General features: G+C 41.4%; 1 pseudogene; it reads left to right on the top strand.

Annotated features, from left to right (window-relative positions):
* The first annotated feature begins 667 nt into the window (after positions 1-667).
* LOC110552111 (G protein-coupled receptor kinase 5-like) lies at positions 668-2,287 on the top strand (annotated as a pseudogene).
* The last annotated feature ends 17,820 nt before the right edge of the window (positions 2,288-20,107 follow it).

Here is a 20,107-nt window from a genome sequence, read left to right as displayed (position 1 = left end):
TTAAAAATAAACAGAAAAAAAAAAGAAAATTTGGATTACAAATCAGTAGTGACCCAAGTGATGGGCATCAATAACTGTTATTATCGACAACAGAGCGATAATCTGGGCTTAAGAGCTGTCTGTCTTGCCTTTGCTTACTGGGAGAGTCTCTCCACCCCCACCACCCCTGCCCCTGCACGGCCTGCCTAAGGACATCTCAGTTTACACAGGCTGTGATGAACAGTTTAAATGTATGACTGACCGCTGAGCTCTAGGCCATTGCTATCCGCTCTGCTTTCAGAGTGTGGGAGACGGATTTTGTTGGCTTGGTGTGTGAAGGAGCTGGAGGGCAAAGGTCATCCATGTGGCTCCTCAGGTTATGGCTGCATGATTGACCCTCAATAAAAACTCTGGGTACGACCACTCCTCCCGGGAAACAAGAAGAGGCTGAAGCATCGGAAGCATTAAAAGCATTAAAGCATCCAAGGGAGCCGGAGCAGGGGTTGGGAGGGGAGCACAGAAGCTGCGCTGGAGGCTCCTTGGTGCAGAGGGGGCAACTCTGCAGGGCTCAGGGGAAAACTAGCAAGACTGATGTCATAGCACCTCAGGCTGCTTCCTACTGGAAGCAGCATCACCCCAGATGTTGACAGCCCTGCCAGCTGACTCCGTGGCTGACTTTGGACTGTCAATGGAGCTGGAAAACACTGTGGCTTGTTGAAAGCCCGGGAAGGGGATGGAGGAAATCGCAAAGGGAAAAGCCAGAGGTGGAAGGAAATCCTCACATCAGCCCGTGTGAAGACCTCCGAAGGACCATTGACAGAGATTACCACAGTCTATGTGACAAGCAACCAACTGGAAGACTGCTTTTTCTACAGTCTGTGAAACCAGGCCTGGGCTGGAGTGCTGCATTCAGTTCCTGGACTTAGTGGCAGAACATGAAGTTACTCCAGATGAAAATCTTGGAGAGAAGGGGACGGAAATAATGACCACGTACCTCACTCCAAAGTCCCCGGTCTTCATTGCCCACGTTGGCCAGGACCTGATCTCCGAGACAGAGATGAAGTTCCGGCAGAAGCCTTGCAAAGAACTCTGCTCTGTATGTGATTTCTTGAAGGGAAACCCTTTCATGCATACCTTGAGAGCATGTTTTTCCACCGTTTTCTGCAGTGGAAATGGTTAGAAAGACAACCAGGACCAAAATGACTTTCTGGCAGTATCAAGTACTGGGTACAGGGTGCCTTGGAGAAGTCTGTGCCTGCCAGGTTCAGGCCACTGGTAAAACACATGTTTGCAAACACTTAGAGAAGAAGAGGATCAAAAAACAAACAAACAAGCAAAAAACAAAAACAAAAAAAGGAAAAGAGAGTCCACGGCACTCAATGAAAAGCAGATTCTTGAGAAGATCAACAGCCAGTTTGTGGTCAACCTGACTTGTGCCCATGGGACCAAAGATGTGCTGTGCCTGGTTCTGACCATCATGAATTGGGGTGATCTAAAGTTTCCCACCTACAGCATGGAACCCTGGTTTGAGGAAGAGTGAGCCTTGTCTTATGCAGCTGAGATCCTATGTGGCCTGGAAGACTTACACAGTGAGAACACTGTTTGAACACGTAAACATCCTGCTAGATGATTATGGCCACATCAGGATCTCAGACCTGGGACTGGCTATGAAGATCCCTGAGGGAAACCTTGTCCGTGGCCAGGTAGGCACTGTTAGCTACACGGCCCCGGAAGTCCTGAACAACCAGAGATATGGCCTGAGCCCTGACTGCTGGGACCTTGGCTGCCTTATCTATAAGGTATTTGAGGGCCAGCTACCATTTCGAGATTGCAAGGAGAAGGTGAAGCAGGAAGAGGTGGATTGACAGCTGCTAGAGACTCCCCCAAGTTCTCTGAAGAGGCCAAGTCCATCTGCCGGCATCTCCCGGGCTGTGGACTGGCAAGGATGTGCTGGGCATCAAGCAGCTCTCCCCCATGAAAGGACTCAACCTGGACCATACAGATGATGACTTCCATCCCAAGTTCTCACAGGCTCCATGCCAACCCAGGCAAAATGAGATGATAGAAACAGAATGTTTTAAGGAGCTGAATGTGTTTGGACCCGACGGTACCCTCTCACCAGATCTGAACAGAAGTCAACTCCCAGAACCCACCACAGAAAGGGCTGTTCTATAGACTCTTCCGGCATCGACATCAGAACACTTCCAAGAGTTCACCCACTCTTAAGACCAGTTGTAGACACCATGTAAGTTCAAATCACATCAACTCAAACTCCACCGGAAGCAGCTGGTTTCAGCTCTCGTCTTGAAGTCCAAAGGGTAACCAGCCCAGACCCTTCTACTTGGAAGCAGAACTTGTCACTAGTGGAGCTTCTCCTGTGGCTGGGTGGCCAAGAGAGTGTCCCTGGGGACCGGGATAGAGTACAGTTCACCCCAACAACAAGCCTTCAAGTTTCTCAAAGAAATTTTCACTCGGATCTGTTTTCCAAGGTGGTCCCAAGCCAGGGTGGACTAGAATGGTCCTTGTTGAACATTTCAATAGAAACCCAGTGGGATAGGACAGCTTGCACAGATTTCAGTAGCATCCTAACTAGAACTGAATTTTGTCTTTATTATTTTTTAAAGGAAAGTTTTGTGAATTTCTGTATCCTCTCCACTTATATTTTGTATATTTATATCTAAATGAATGGTAGACTTTGAGGGTGCATATTTTCTGTGCAGCCACTGTTACGCCATGTGTGTGTGTGGTGGGGGTGGGGATTTACAAAAATGTGACTCTGGACTTCCTCAAAAGGGAAAATATTTTTATTAAATGTAGAAAATGTTTCACCTTTTGTCTTTAAAGACCTGGTTTTATCTACCTACATCCATCTCTCTAGCCTTTTTCCTCAGTGTAGCTATCGCTCTCCTATTGACTTGTAACGATCTGAATGGAATGCCAAAATATAGTTGGGACATCATCTCCCCCTCCCCCCCCCCAATCTCTGGATACTCATGAGTTCAGTGGCCCTCGCTGGCTGGCGGCACAGAGATGTTCATATGTACTTTCCAGGAAAGAGTAGCTTCCTAGTCTACGGGAAGAGAACAAATGGAAGCATTTAGAATGTTCCTAGAGTCTGCTTTATGTGTATATTGACTGCACACACACACACACACACACACACACACACACACGCACCCAGATCCCAAGTGCTGGAATAACAAGATGGACCAACATACCCATAATTCATTTGTCTATTTTCTCATTGTAATAAGCTGTCTCCACTTCCTGTGCGAGTTTGACAGCTCCTCTTCATAGCTTATTGAAACCCAGAATGATCTTTTGGGACTCTCAGATCTTTACTGTTGGCATCAAGATGGGGGTTATTTGGTGGATTGAGTTCAGCTTGGCAAGGGGACTGTGTCAATGTTTCTTTTATTGTAAGTTCTTAGAGATTTTAAAGCGAGACACTGATTTAAAAAAAAAAACAACTTTGGAAACAATAAAATGACTTTAAGCGTATTTTATTTGTAAAGTGCCTTAGGAAGAGCAATGCATTAAATATGTCTGTTCATTGATTCATTCATTTTGCAGATTGTTTTATGAGACAGGGTATTTTGTTGCTCAGGATGCCCTTGAACAAAAGATCTGCCTTTCTCAGCCTCACAGATGCTTAAATTAGAGGAATACTCCACCACATTCCACTTACTTCTGTTTGGAAGAGTAAATAATGTAAGTACGTGTGGTGCACACGTCTCTTTGTGTGTCTTTGGTTGTTTCTTACTGTTAGGTGTGTAAAAGCTGGATGAGTTGGTTAACAGGCCCGCCCCAGCCTTGAAGGATATGAACACATAGGTATGTAAGGTAGGAGGGCTGAGGGAGGGGCTCTCCAGGAGGACTGAAGAGCAGGGCAAATGCAGAAAGAGAAAAGAACATGTGTGTCTTGAGGTTCTGTGGGAGAATGAGCTAGGATAAACAAACAACAGAAAGCACAGATGCATGAGCAGTGGAGGCGATGGAAGCTAGAAGGTACATTTCACTTGACGGCTGAATCATCCACGATGCTTAGACGTTTGCAAGACGGGAGATACTGCGATTCTCAGATCTTCTCAGCGGCTAGCCAGTACTCAGTTCACAAAGTATCTCAGTGAGTCCAGCCTCATGAAAAACTACGGAGCTGGTGAGGTGGCTCTGCAGGCAGGGTTACTTGCTGTCAAGCCTGATAACCTGGGTTCGAGTCCCCTGAGCTACAGGGTGGAAGGAGATAAGTGAGTACCACAGATTGTCTTCTCACCCCCACAATACGCTGTGGCACATGCACTCACATATATGCACAAACACGTGTAAACACAATAAATGAGTAAAATATAAAAATAACAAGAAGGCTAACTTTGAATGTGAACCATTCCCAAGCACTCAGAGGAACCAGAGAGGAGACAACACGTGAACCACCTGGGCAGAGAACTAAGATTGTTACAAGGGTACGTATTAGAATTTCAGAAACTTGAGAGTTCTTACACAGAGCTGTAAGTGGACATAGCTCACTTCGTAGAGTTCTTGTCTTATATGCACTAAGTCCTGGGGTTCAGTTCCCATCTCTACATAGAGCCAGCCGTGGCAGAGCGTGTCTGTAATCTCAGCATTTGGGAGGAATCAGCAAGGGGTCAGAAGTTCAAGATTATCCTTGAATACAGAGCAAGTTTAAGGTCAGTCTGGACTACATGCAAGTTTGAATAAAAAAAGGTTCTGCACCAGCAAGATGACTTAGCAAGTATAGGTGCTCTCTCTCTCTCTTTCTCTCTCTCTCTCTCTCTCTCTCTCTCTCTCTCTCTCTCTCTCTCTCACACACACACACACACACACACACACACACACACATAATGTCTTTAAAGTTCTTACACAAATATTGAAACATTACTGGACTTACTATAATAAATAAGAAAATAACTAATACTTTGCAATTAAAGTGTCTTAACTCATTTAGTGGGAACTCCAGGGTAGCACCCTAGCTGCTACCATAGGCTCATGTGCACAGAGATACTTGATAAATGCCATGTCGAAGAATAAATTATGTGAGCTGGATGTATGGGTGAATGGAAGCTATTACCATTCCATTTTATCACCATACTAAAAATAGGAAGTATTCAAATATGAAGCACCTAAGAATTTTTCTAGGATATTTTGGAATGATTAATGATGGTTGATGTATTTTGAGAGAGAGTGTTCCCTATAGCAAAGAATGGAAAATAGATGTGTGGGATTTTTGTTTTGTTTTGTTTTTTACCATTTGATCCACTAACAAGGCTATAGGACACTTGTCACTCTGACTCCAACATAGCCCTGAGAAAAATTCTCCTCATGGTACACTCCTACAAGGCCACCTTCATGGGTATGTGACTTGCAAGTCCCGCAGAGTCCCACATTCAGAAGGGCATGGTTGGTTTAATTCTGTACTGTCTAGAAATTCTTAATTTTCTCACAAAGGGACTTAAGTTTTATTCTTTATCTGGATCTGCAAATCCCACACCAGATCAGGCTCCTATTGAGGTAGTTCCTGAAAAAGCTTTCTGAGAAAGCAAATGAGAAGTCATGAGGTGGCTAAAGAACAGATAAGCATGTCAACATTTCCATTCCCGGCTTCTACAGTAGTTCAAGCTGAACACAAAATCCAGTTTTAGGATTCACACATGAGAGAGGACAGCATTTGTTTTCCTGAGCCTGTATTACCTTACTCAGTATAATTTCTTCCCGTTTTACTCATGTACCTGAAAATGCCCTAATTTCCTTGCTCTGTATATTTGAGGGAAATTCTGCTGTGTGTGTGTGTGTGTGTGTGTGTGCGTGTATACCATGTTTTCACTATCCTTTCATCAGCTGGTAGGCCTCTAGGCTGATTCCACTTTCTAGCTATTGTGAATAGGGTGGCAATGAGCATTGGCAAGAAGAATCTCTGTAGTTGTCTGTCCTTTTCATTCTGGCTTCAACGACCTGATCAGAGAAGGATCCTGAGCTGATTGCATAGAGGCTGACTCAGTTGGAGCCTGGTGCTCAGAGGAGACCTGCCCCGTGATATCAAAGCAATCAAGGATGAAGTGTGGCTCAAGGGCGTGAGCTCACTTTCTCCACTGCCCTTTACAGGCATGTTAGTTAGATGGCTGCTTCCGCAAATATTTGGTGTTGTGTCAGAACTCTGTGGGGTGGAGTCATGTGGAAATCACCCACAGTCCTAACTCACACTAGACAAGCAAACTTTTTCACTTACTGTTCAAATTATATACTGTGTAGTTCAAAACTGTCCCTTCCTTCAAACTAAGAATGTTGTGCTGAAAGAAAGTAAATTCCCATTCCCAGTGTTTATCAAGTTCTCCATGTATTTGCTGACTTCTCTCTTTCTCTCTTTTTATAACTTATGTCCAAGGCTGATGTGTAAGTGAAAATCAGTTTTATGTTGATCACAGTCATATTTCCTGGTTTGGACTGGGTCAATATTTTTGCCTTACTGTTTCAGAAGACAGGAGCAGAGAGTTGGAATAAATGGATCATTTTCCTTCAACATAAATTTCCTGAGAAGCCAGGTATGGTGGCACATGCCTGTGATCCTAGCATTTCGGGAGGCAGAGGCAGCCAGATCTCAGTTTGAGGCCAGCCTGGTCTACAAAATGAGTCCAGGACAGCTAGGGCTACACAGAGAAACCCTGTTTTGAAAAAGAAACTATTTTTTTTTCCTGGAAAATTTCAAAACCTTTGCTTTCTCGAGGTAGGATCTTCTCAGGTTCCCTGTCAGTCTACAGCCTGCCTTAAGGCCTCTGGACCTTTAGAGGTGGGGGCATAGAACCACAAGAGAAAATCTCTAGTGTGGTGGATAAGAATTACATCTACGGGGAGTGAACTAATTACCTTCTATTAACATTATGTCATATTTATGGCTTTGCAAAAAAGATTAGCTTTAGAGAAAGAGGCAACTTCCACTTTTCCCAGGCTCAAGCTTTGTTCTTTTGCTCCTTTCCGAGGACACGATGTCTCTCAGTACATAAACAGGGAGCTGGGTAGACAACCACTTAGGGTGTTCTCATTTTAACAGGAATAAACACGCTTGGAGGTTCTCTTGTTCGCTACTGTGGGACCCACTGAGAGTTATCTCAAACAGAAGCTTGGGAACGAAGTGTGTTTCACAATCTCTCAACTCTATACAGCAGTAGTTGCAATGAAAAGGACTTTTGCAGGATTCACAGTCAAGTGTAAATGTTTTTTTTAAAAGATGTATTTATTGTTTGTTTGTTTATTTATTATGTATACAATGTTCGGTCTGCAGGTATACCTTACATGCCGGAAGAGGACATCCGATCTCATTATAGATGGTTGTGAACCACCATGTGTTTCCTGGGAATTGAACTCAGGAGCTCTGGAAGAGCAGCCAGTACTCTTAACCTCTGAGTCAACTCTCCAGCCACCAAGTGGAAATGTTCTTATGGAGTCTGTCCTCCCAAACTGGAGATTGGGCCATGGCTTTGAGTATGAGCTTCATGAAGTTGAAAAGTTCATTCTTTTCTGAATTGAGCTATGTGTCTGAAGAAAAAAAAAAAAAAAAAAAAAACAAGGAAACTTTCTGAGGTCCATTTTCCATACTTACTAAAGAAGAGAGTCAAGCTTATTCAGGGACATAAGCTTTCCTTTCAGTGTCTGCATGATAGCAGACTAAGCTCACCATTATGAGTGTTCTTGCTCAGCCTAAGTCAGCAATAAAATTCTTCTTAATTAAATACGACCAAGATCCATTTAGTTGAGTAGGTCTTTTGTATCTCTGACGTAAATAACATATGTCTCCATAAGTTAGATAAAATCTAAGGGATTTTTAATCTCTCTTTCTCTCCCTTTGTACCTCTGTGTGTGTGTGTGTGTGTGTGTGTGTGTGTGTGTGTGCGTGTGTGTGTGTTAGCAGAGCAAAATCTTTGGGACAAAATTAAGTATATTTTATAATTTGGTTCAAGAAACAGTATCCAAAGTGAGGCAATCAAAAGTGCTCATTCAGTGAGTAAAGGGGATAGAATTCTCAATTTCTCATTTGCTAATCTACTTTACCATCTGAAAATTATCCTGATGGATACTTGGCTGAAGTACCTCACTAATTCTGAGTGTTACATAAAGAAAGGCTTTGAGAGCCCTTAAATGAGACATAACTACCAGGCATTGCGATTTTATTGCCAACATCCTCAGGTTGGAAGAACCAGAAAAGCATTGACAAAGATGCATTGATATTTGATTTCCTCCTCTTTCTCCTTCCTGGAGGGCTGAATGAAGGACTGAGCCAAGTCCCTTCTGCTGCCTGATGCATTTTAACATGACAATTACCCATTTTCACGAGGCTGCAAAGAGTCTGTGAGTAATAAGTTGTTACTCACACAGTGAAGCTCTACGAAGACTGGAAGCCTTAGCGCGAGTTTATCTCTTATGCACTGAATTTTAATTTAGCAAACTCAGCAATTCTGCCTTGAACATGTTACATCATGTTACAGATGCAGGGGGATGAGAAACAGGGTCTATGCCTTCGGTCTTCGTGAGAGGCGTGGATAACTAATCAGAATGCAGCCAGGTGAGAAAAGCATCTTCCCACAACAATAGGAAGATTAGACAAGGCTTCTTGTAAGGGGAAGCCCTAAACTTGACTTTGAAGAGCGGGTTACCCAAGAGTTAAAGGAAAGCTGAGATGTCAGAAAATGGGTGCAGACCAGTGAGGGTTTAACCTTGAAAGAAGAGAGAGCGGAGCCTGCTGGGGTGAAGAGAGTGGTACCCCAATGAGAAGCCCATGCTAAAGTCTACCACCCATGGCATATGGAAGGCTCAGACTAGGAAAATAGTCACAGATGTCAAAGAGCAGAGGAAAGGCAGGAAAAACTTCACCGAGCCGCAGACATCTGGGCATGACAGCTGACATCAGTCACAAGGAGGAGAGAGAATAGTTGAAGTTAACTGTCCGGCACAAAGGACAGGAGAAATGGCCAAATTAGCAGAATGGCAGACACCTGAGAATGTGGCTTCCTCAACACTAACATAGGCCTGGCAGGGACTGCAGTTCAGAAAGAATTTTCCACGCTGTAAAAAACCTACTTTCCCCAGAATAAGCCTAGAATTTTTGCCTTAGTTTTCCTTGATAATCTGAATGGCTTTTGTCCTTGAAAAAAAGTTATCTACAAATATAAATGCTGGCATAGGTCTTGAGCTACCTAATTATGGGTATCCACGAAAAATAATGACTTTCAAGATACACTAAATAAATAAAAATAAATAAGCAAAAATAAAATTCTTATCTTTGAAAATTTTGATTTATAGCTAATGGGTTTGTATATTCTTCTTCAAATCAGAGTTTGTGCTACTATGAGTTACTGGAAATCTATTTTCCAAGGTCGGCTGGAGGGTGTGAAGGTGTCTGCTACTGGAAACTGGGAGGGTTTCAAAAATATGGGGGATAAGTTTAAAACTAGTTCCAACTAGTAACTAGTGGAACTGAAAAATAAAAGTTAAGCAAATGGAAAACAGTAGGATCTAAACACTGAACTAGAGCTTTGAACATTAAGTGGCATTTTAAAAAGAATAGCACTGTGTCCAATATTTACAGAATTACAATGATGTTTTGTGACAACAAATGGATAGTATTTATAGAAAACAATGGAAAGTTTACAGGTTAACTAGAAATGCTTTTGAAACTTGAATGTTAAAACGGCCAAACACGTAAGACTGGTTTAAAAAATAATCATCATGCCTAGATGGAGAATTTTTACAAGGACAGTTAATAATAGCTACCAAAATAGAAATATCTTCTGCATAAAAATTAATGCCCCAACTAAATTATGTCATCAATAGCAATTTCATTGTAAACCAATGAAGTCTTAAAAAAAAAACAACAAAGTTCTAGGTGAAAAAAAGAGAAAATCAAAACTTACAAATGCTTCCTAGTTTTTACATTTGTTGTTAAAAATTAAGAGTTTCAAATTCTATGAAATTTTGAAAAATCAGTTTACCATTTTAGGCACTGGTTTAAAAGCCGGTTGAGAATTCAGCTAGGGGATTTGCTTAAAAAAAGAAATGCACTGGAATATCCAGCACAAGCTTACATTCTGCAGGACTGGAGACTGGACCTAATGTGTTAGGTATGCTAGGAGGCCCTCTACCACTGGACGATACGTTTGGCCCTCAGCGTGGTTTGAATTAGTTTTTAGGAGATGAATCCTGAACTCTAGCATGCACTGTCATCCTATAGGATGATTCAAAGACTATGCGAGATGTTACCCGAATCTACCAAAACTTGGAACAATAAGAAGCTAAACCAGGCACGGTGTTGGTAGGTAGCATTTGTAAGCCTGCATCATGGGACCCTGAAGCAGGAGGACAGTTGTGTTTGCGACAGACTTGGCTCTAGCTCAAGCTCTAGACTTCAGCTCTGGCTAAAGAAAACAAATAAAAACAAAAGTAATGTCTAATTTGGCCATAAAACTATCCATGATGCTGCTGGCTGAAAGTCATCAAAGAAATTCTTTTTGTTTTGTTTCATGTCGAGATAGGATCTCACTCTGCAGCCCAACTTAGGATAAAACTCCCAGTAAACAGAACTCAGCCTCCCCCGTGCTGGGATTACAGGTATGAGCCACCATGCCTAGTCTAGATTTAATTTGGAGAAGATGTCAGATGTGCACAAGAGCTACCTAAAACCACAAACGCTTTCAGGTAAGGAGCAGTCGATGGGAACCCGCAGAACGTTACATATTTTGAGCGTGAGTTGCCCATATTTTGTTTAGAATGAACTAACTGGTTGTTCACTGATTTCTTATGCATTGTTAAAAAATATTAGAAAAAGAAAAATCTGTTTTATTATTTTACATATAAAAGGATTCTAGTTTTGTTTTTTGTTTTAATGTTTTTAGACATGGTCTCACTGAGCCCAAGCTGACCGCAACTCATTGTGTACGTGATGATGACTCTATGCTCCTTTCGTCTATGCTTCTTAAGGCATGCAGCTTCATGCCTAGTTTTTTTTTTTCTTCCTTTCAATTTTAAAAATAATTACATAAGATGCAAAATGATATTCCAATAAAATGAAGAAGATTTGTGTACAAGTAATTCTGAAAAAAAAAAGATTTCTCTCAGGCTTTTCTGGTCACGACAGATTAAAGTTGGTTGATGAGCGGTTTGAAGAGACACCCTTATACAGTGCTGTTTTCACTCTCCTTTGAGTCCAGCTTGGAGACTCCTGAAGGCAGCACTGGAAACACTGTGAGGAACCAGATTTATAAATTCATTTCCCTTAAGGTCCTGCCACCTGTAACCAGACATGTTTGCCTTTTGTACACAGGACAGCCAAAAGGCAGAAGTGAAATCAGCAAGGGTTACACCATCTAAAGGGACACAAAACCAGATTTCCAGCAAAATCAGAGCAAATTCAATGACCCTCTTTACCCTCCATTACTCATCTCCCTCCTCTGTGTATGTTGGGATCTTGTAGACATCAGACTTCATTGGAAGTATCTACTTCTCCAAGTTTATTGGACTTTTCTGTCTTTATTTTTGGTGCCTAGGGACACTAAAAAGGCATTATGGATTGCTTCAGGAACTCACATAGTCAAGCTTATTGGCAAGCATCTCTGTATGCTGATCTCCTTCCTTGGTCCATGAAGTAAAAAAAAAAAAAAAAAAAAAAAAAAAAAAAAAATGATTGCTGAATTGTCTCATCCCTAGTCCCAACTGCTTCATCATTTTCTTTGCATTTCCTTTCCTTTCTTTTCCTTTTGTTTTTGTTCTGGAGATGAATGCTAGGGCCTCAGGGCCTCAGCATGTGACACAACTGCTCTGCTTCTGAGCTATATCTCCAGCCCTTCAGTTTCTATTAGATGTGGAAAAAGGAGGGGTGCGACTAAGATATTAGTAGGCAGTAATTCTTTCCAAATGATATATTATCGAGTTACATGAAAAAAATCTCAATAAGGTTAGCATTCCAAAGTTATAGTGTCTCCAAATCTGTGTAGTTATGAAATCATTTAAAGGCTTTCCCAATAGTTTCCAACCTTCCTAATGCTGTGACCCTTTAATACCATTCCTTATGTTGTGCTGACCCCAACCATGAAATTATTTCTGTTGCTATTTCATAACTGTAATTTTGCTACTGTTACCAACCATAACATAAATATCTGTGTTTTCTGATGGTCTTGGGTGACCCCTGTGAAAGTGTCATTTGACCCCCAAATAGGTTATGACTCCTAGATTGAAAACTGTTGGTAGACCACGAACTCCTTGCATTCAGAATGTGTCTCATTTATGCCATAAGAACCAGAGTAGAGTGTGGCTAGGACTGGTGGTATTAGCAGAGTAAGACATCTTAAAAGAGACTCTGGGATTCTAAGATAGTTCCCTAGTTTAATTTTGTTGCTGTGATAAAGTATCCTGACAAAAAAGCAACATAGTAGTGGCAAGGGCGTAGGATGCTTATAACTACAGCTTAGTCCATTATTGGAGAGAAGCAAGGTCAGGACCTCAGACAGCAAGTCACATCATAGCCATGATCAAGAGCAGACACCAATGTACTTGTGCTGTCCATTTCTGTTTCTAGCTTCCATCTCCCTTTCTCCTGTCTCATAGCAATGAGTTTCCTCCTAAGGAATGGTGCTACCCACAGTTGGCTGAGTCTTCCTACACTATCAATCAAAACTGTCACCCATACACAGACCTACAGGCAAATCTGCTCTAAGGAACCCCTTGAGACTCTCTTCTCAGGTGAATCTATGCTGTGGCAGGTTGACATTTAAAAACTAACCAGCACAGGCAGGAATTAGAAACATTAAAAAATTGTTTCTGTCGATCATTAAGAGTGAAGAGCCAAAACTGAAGTGTTTCTCTGAGAAGAAATGATGGATTATTGAGGCCAAGAGTGCTGGAGTCAGCTCCTGGGAAGGAACTGAGGCATCAGGGTGGGTTCAACAATAGCAAGTCACAGGAAGTGGTTTCTGTCTAAGGATACCCAACCCCTGGAGTAAGTGCTCAGCTTACAGAGACCCCAAGGGCAACCCATCCCAGAACACTTCTCATTCCAGAATAAAAAGGATTGGGGGTTGGAATTCGTTCCCTAAGATGTTTAGAATTTATAGAAAACACTTAGCAACCAAGACCCAAACAAAGAAACAGAACATCCTGGAAAGTGCATGGAACATTGAGACCTTGTCAAAGTTCCTTTTGTTCACTTTTCTATCTACCAGCTTTGGGTCACCAGTGACTCTGCAAACAAGGCGAAGGCCTGTCAGTAATAAAAATTAGTCTTCTGTGTCCTTGTCTATCCCATCTACCTGCTGACCTCACCGCTGTCACTGATAAATGTATTCAACAGTGTGGGGAACAATGAAGGACACAAAACTGGTTAAGATACAGTAAAGATGCTTAGAATGTAGATTAGATATACACACACGAGGAAGTTAAGATGCACAAGCTCTGGATGGATGCTTATTTTAGAAGATACACTACACTAACTGAATTGGGTGGAGGTCAAAACTGGCTCCCACTGAACACTTGCAAGGATGCATGCAAAGAAAAAAGCCAAACTGCTATGGATTATGAGAACTTAGCACTTTATAAAGTAGCAACAGATAGAACCAGACAGGGAAAAAGAAAAGATGCCAGGAGACCCTGGGAAGGAAGAAGAACCCAGTCATAGCATGCAGACAGTCCTCAGGAAAGCACTGGCTGTAACAAACCCCTGTGGGGCAAAAGTCAGGGGGACTTCAGGACAGGGGGGAACAGTGAACACTTAAGAGGTTTTCTTGGGTATAACTTAGTTATCCTTTTCTCTTTTCCCTGACATTTAATAGAAGGCTGTTCTACTCAACAGTCTTACACTAACTGGGCTTTGGGAAGTGGGAGATTGTGGGTTTGGTTGCACAAACCAAGAACACAGCTAGGTGGTCATTTATTCATTGGGGTTCTAGTGAGGATGGCACCGAAGAATGCAACTTTCTCATGCTTTCTCTTGGAGAGTCCCAGAGGACTAAGAGATATGGGACCTAGCAGATTTCTCGTAACATAAAGTATTAGAACTGCATGCAATAATTTTCATTTTTTATTAAATACAAGCTTTTTGGTTAAATGCAAGAGCAAAAGGGTATCACTTGCAGGAAAATAGGTGGAATTAGAGGTCACATTAAGTAAAATAAGCCAGACTCAGGAAAACAAGCACAGATTTCTCCTGTGTGCAATCTGGGGTGTGTTAAGGGTTTGTTCATGAAGGTACATCTACTGAGGAAAAATGGATAGTGGAATAAGGAAGTATACTAGAGGTGGCTATGACCAAAGTACATTATATTTGTGGAATGAAAAAAATGTCATAATGAACCTCATTTGTTATTCTGTACAATAAATACAAGCTATTAAGGAAAGAAGAAGCTGCAAGCATCCCCTAATTTTGCATTTAGGGAGAATTAGTCAAGTTAACCTACATCAAAGGCATGTAACGAGTAAGGTCTTAAGTAATTTTTGGTACTGTTAATTTTATGATTTGAGTAGATAGGTTGTAAAGCCAACAGTCTAGACTGTAAGACAAATGGCCAGGGAGATAGCTCAGCCTAAATAAAGAGCTAACTGGGTAAACAGCTTACATAGTCTCTTTTGTTGATGGGATTGCCATGACCACTTGATAGTAGGACATTTATAAATAGTTGTCTATGTGGCTAGACTTCCAAAGAATTTTGTTTTTAAGAACTCCTGCCTGGGTGAAGGTTCTTTCCTTATGAAGGTCCTTAGTCCAAACCTAGATTTCTTTCTCCAGATATGGTAAGCTGCCGTCTCCTTATCTTACATAGTTCTGATTCAGGCTCGGCCTGTGCGTCTGTCCCAGCTGAAGCTCTCGGTTGTTCAGCTGACAGCTCTTTCATGTGTTTTTGTTATTGATTCTTTCTTTCTCTACATACAGATTGATTTCAATGTGATATTTTGGCCCACACCTGTGGCACATGCTGATCAAACCCACCTACTTCTCAACTTAATTTTTATATTTAATCATTTATCTTTTTATGTTTCAGTGTGTGTGTGTGTGTGTGTGTGTGTGTGTGTGTGTGTGTGTGTGTGCACGCGCGCATATATGGAGATTAGAGTACAATTTATGGGGATCAATTTTCTTCTTCCACCGTGTGGGTCTTAGGATTGAGCTCAGGTTGTCAGGCTTGGTTGCAAGTCCCCCTACTCACAGAGCCATCTGCTGGCCCTCCACACACCTCTTTCCTTCCTTTTCCAAGTCTTAGAAATCGCTATTGCCCTTTAGTCTTACTTTTCTTTTGTTGTGAAACCAATATGACCAAGACAGTTTATAAAAGAAAGCATCTTAATTGGGGATTTGTTAAAGTTTCCGAGGGTGAGCCTATGACATTCACGCTGGGGAACTTGGCAGCAGGCAGTCCAAACCTGTCGCCATGGAGCTGTAGCAGTAGCCGAGAGCTCATATCTTATCTACATATTGGAGGTAGCGAACCAGTGGGACTGGGAATGGAGTACGCCTTGGAAACCTCAAAGCTCTTCCACAGTGGTATGCCTCCTCCAGCAAAACCTTACCTCCTCATCCTCCCCAAAACAGTTCCAACAATTCAGGACCAAGTGCTCACATATGTGAGCTTGTGGGGGGTGGTCACTTTATTCAAACCACGACACCTTTCAAGAGAACTTTTCTCAGTCTCCACACCTGAAAGACAAAACATGTCAACTTGTCTGCCTGTATTGGTTTATGTTACTTCAGATAAATATTTCTAGTCCCATCTATTTTACTGCAGATGTCCTGGTTGCAGTGGTGTGTGGGGGCTGTGGATCAAACTGCAATGTGTGTAGCAGCTTTGTTTTTCTTCTCCATTCTTCTGTTACTGGGCACCTAGCCTGATTCCATATCCTGTCGTGATCTGCGCTGCAATAAACGAGAGCACACAGGTATCTCTGCTTAGCTGGTTTGCTTTTCTCTGTATGTATAACGATAGCTGAGCTAGCTGGATTGCACACTAGTTCTATTTTTAGTTTTCCAAGAGCTCAACTGTTTTCCACAGTTTCTGTACCAACATATATTCCACTGACGGTGTATAAGAGTTCTGTTTTCTCTACATCGTTACCAGTCTCTTTTTTCCTTCCTTCCTTCCTTCTTCCCTCCTTCCTTTGCTTTCCCTCCCTCTCTCTTTTTTCCCTCCTTCTCTCCATTCCTTCCTCTCTTCCTTTTTGTTTTTTGCCTTTTTAATAACACTCAATGTCACTGGGGTAAAATGTTATCTCATCATAGTTTTGATTGGCATCTTTTTGACAGTTAATGATAGATATTATTTTTTTACACATTGTTGGCTTTCATACCTTGTTTCTTCTTGTGAGTACTCTCAATTCATGAATCCATGTCCTTTGACCATTTTTATTTTCTTTCTTTCTTTCTTTCTTTTTTTTCTGTGACAAGGTTTCTCCATTTAGCCTTGGCTGTCCTGAACTCCCTTTGTAGACCAGGCTGGCCTTGAACTCACAGAGATCTGCCTGCCTCTGCCTCCCTGAGTGCTGAGATTACAGGTGTGTACCACCTCACCCAGCTTCCTTTGACCATTTTTAAAAGTAGGTTTTGTTTTGTGTTGTTGAGTTTTGAAACTTTATCAGTTTTAGATTCTCTCATTATTAAAGTTGTGTCTTTATTAAAGTTCATTTCCTTTGCTATGAGAAAGCTCTCTCTCTTTCCTTCTCTCTCTCAGTGTGTGTGTGTGTGTGTGTACAATGTAGTCTCATTTGTTACTTTTTGCCTTCAGTACTGAACTTTTAAGACTATCCAGAAAATCAGTGTTTGCATCAATGCCCCTATGTGTCCTCTCTGCTCAGCTTCAGGTCTCATATTTAGTTCTCTCATCCATCTTGAACAGATGTTTATATGATGTGACAGATAGAGGTCATGTTTCAACCTTCCCTGTGTGAATACCCAGCCTTTCCAGCAGCATCAATTAGGTGCTATCCCTTCTCTAGCGCAAGCTTCTGGGACCCAATCAGTTGACTAGAGATCAACATACTTATTCCTAAGTTTATGATGGTTGTATTGATCTGTGTTGGCCTCTGTGCCCAGTACCATGTTGTTCTGGTCACTATGGCTCTGTAGTATGTCTTGAAACAAGATGTCTAGACGGCTTTGTTCTTTGTGTTCAAGATTGCTATGCTTATTCTGGGTCTTTTGTGCTTCCATATAAATTTTAAGATTTGTTTTTAGATCTGCTTTGAATGATCTTGTTGCTAGTTTTATAAGCACTGCATTAGATTTTTAGATGACCTTGAGTGTGGGCATTCTAATATTAATTCTTCTCATCCAGAAACATGGGTATTTCTATTTTCTTTTTCAGTGTTTCATAATTTCTAATTATAAAAATCTTTCCTTGGTTACATTTGTTACTAGTGTTTTAATTCTTTATTTTTGTAGCCATTGTGAATGGATTGATTTAATGATTTCTTTCTCAGTAAAATCGCTGTCAGTTTGTAGAAAAGCTTTTGGGTTTTGTGTGTTGATTTAACATCCTTTTACTTTACTGAATTGGTAATCTTTTGGTGGAAGATTTGATGAAGGTTTTGGTATACATACCATTAATGTCTTTGGCCAATAGGGATGATTTGACTTCTTTCCTAACTGTGTCGTTGTAATGTAACTCTCTTTCCCAGTTGCTCTGGCTGAATCATCTAGCACCAGATGGAATAAAGGTGTCAGCAGTGGGAACCCCTCTATTATTACTGATCTTGGAAGAAATGCTTTCATCCTCTCCTCTTTCATATGGTGTTGGCTATGGCTTCATCACTACAGTCTTCGTTATGGGGAACCACTCCCATACTTATTTCGGGACTTTAATCATAATGTATATGAATATATGTATGCAAGTGTGAATGTCCACGTGTGTTCACATTGAGGCCAACAGGTTCATGTCAGGTGTCATTTTCTCTCATTCTCCCCATTGTTTTTTCTCAGACAGAGTCACTGTCAACTAAGAGTTGGCGAGAAAGTCTAGCCAGCAAGCCCTCAGGATCCACCTTTCTCTGCTTCCCAGTTCTGGGATAACAAGCAAACACCAACCACCACTCCCAGCTTTTTACCCAAACTCAAGTCCTTATGCTTGAACAGCAAGCGCTGAGCCACCGCCTCAGCCTCTGGATGCCGAATTTTACTGAGTGACACTTTACATCTATTGAGAAGACTGTAATCTTTATTTGTTGTTTTGATACATTGTGTAACATTTGTTGATTTGCATATGTTTAACCATCCTTGTATTCCTGGAAAGACACCAACTCGGTCATCATGATACACATTTTGATACACTATTCGATTTGGTTTGCAAGTATTTTGCCTGAGAAGTGTTGCACCAATGCTCATCAGGAATACTTGTGTATAGTTTGTTATCGTGTCCTTGTCTAGTTTTGATACAGGGTGATGCTGGCCTCAGAATGAATCTGGAAGGTTTATTTTTATATCTCAGTTATTGAGAAGAATTCACATCACTTCCTTAAAAGTTTGGAAGCTGGTGCTGTGGCTCAGATGACATAGTGTTTCCTAGAATGTTCATCGCTTTGGGTCAATCGTCAGCACTGAAAAAAAAAAATCATATGAATTCAGCTTTGAACCCATCCATTTTTTTCTTTCTTCCTCTTCTCAAATTACCTCCCTATGGGGCTAGAGAGATGGTTCCACAGTTGAAAGCACTGGCTGCTCTTGCAGAGGTTCAAATCCTAACACCCATATGGAAACTCACAAACATCTGTGACTCTTGTCCCAGGGGATCCACTGTCATCTTCCAGTCTTCACAGGCACTGCACCCATTTGGTGCAAAGACATACATTCAAGCATAAGACTCATGCACATAAATAAACTGGGGGTGGGGGAGCCAATCCTTATCACACCATCCTGAGGGGTCACTGGGAGATGATAACATGACACCCTGGGGAGATTCAGGTTACTTATCTAGTGGGTTGTGAGCCTGGGGGAATTTTGATACTTTCTAGCAGTAGGCATTGCCAACATCTGCCCTAGTGGACTTTGGTAGACTTCTCTACACACCTACACAAGAGAGAGTCTACAAGGCATGGAGCCAGAGCTGCACATGTTGGTAACTCCTCTTCTTTCATTGCTGTCATCCCAGCTCTCTACATCCTACAAGGTTCCAGTCTGTTTCTCTTGCTGATCTCCAGGCTTTTCCCACAGTCACTGACCTCAGAATGTCCCCCGTATACCCACTGCTTCAGTTCTTCTCTGTGTCAGAGCAGGTGAGGGCTCTGACAAGGGGCTCTTTGGCCGCTGGTCTTCTTGCCATTTGACTTTAACAATCAGTATGTGTTTATTCCCTGATTTTATTTTATATACTCGGGGACCATCGAAAACTAGTCAGAACATTTAAGGAAACAGCATGCTACTGGAAATTATTAAAACAACAAGCTGTCAGCAATATCAGTATCCGCCTTCTGTCTAAAGACCATTTTTAAAAAGACAAAAAAAAAATAATCCTTACCTTAACATGAAATAAATGTACAACAGAGGTTGCCTTTATGTCATGAATTAATAAACAGGGGGTGAAAGGTGTTAAAATTTTTCCTAAGGGAAATCTGAAGAACAGGTACATTTATACACAGATGATCAGAACAGCTGAACTGCATTTGGAAATATATGCAAAACTGGATAATACCATATAACAAATCAAAATAAAATGCTTGGAATAAACATTTGTTCAGAGAGGACATCAATTACACTGTACTCCACAAAACAAAATGCATTTCTGTTTCTAAAATGAGAACTACTTACTGTACCACCAATTTGTATAAGAATAATTATAAGATGGCCAAAGAAAATAAAAAGATAGGCTCCTATAGATTCAGGCACACACATAATAAGATCTCCTAGGTACCACTAAACATTCTGTTGATGATGATCTTGTTTTGGTGTCCATTTCAAAGTCTTTCACTGTTTTTCCTGAAGCTTTCATTTTTGATGGGAATAATACCCACTAACTAGGAGCCAAACTGAGAGTTACTGACAAAAATGCAAATAATTCATTTAGTTAATATCTTTACTAATTTAGATAAATGTATATGGGGCTGGAGAGATGGCTCAGCCATTCAAAGTGCTGGCCGCTTTTTCAGAGGACTCAAGCTT

Source organism: Meriones unguiculatus, chromosome 16, assembly GCF_030254825.1.
Source record: "Meriones unguiculatus strain TT.TT164.6M chromosome 16, Bangor_MerUng_6.1, whole genome shotgun sequence".
Classification (NCBI taxonomy): Eukaryota; Metazoa; Chordata; class Mammalia; order Rodentia; family Muridae; genus Meriones; species Meriones unguiculatus.
The sequence above is the reverse complement of the archived record's forward strand: the minus strand, read 5'-3'. Positions and strand labels throughout refer to the sequence as shown.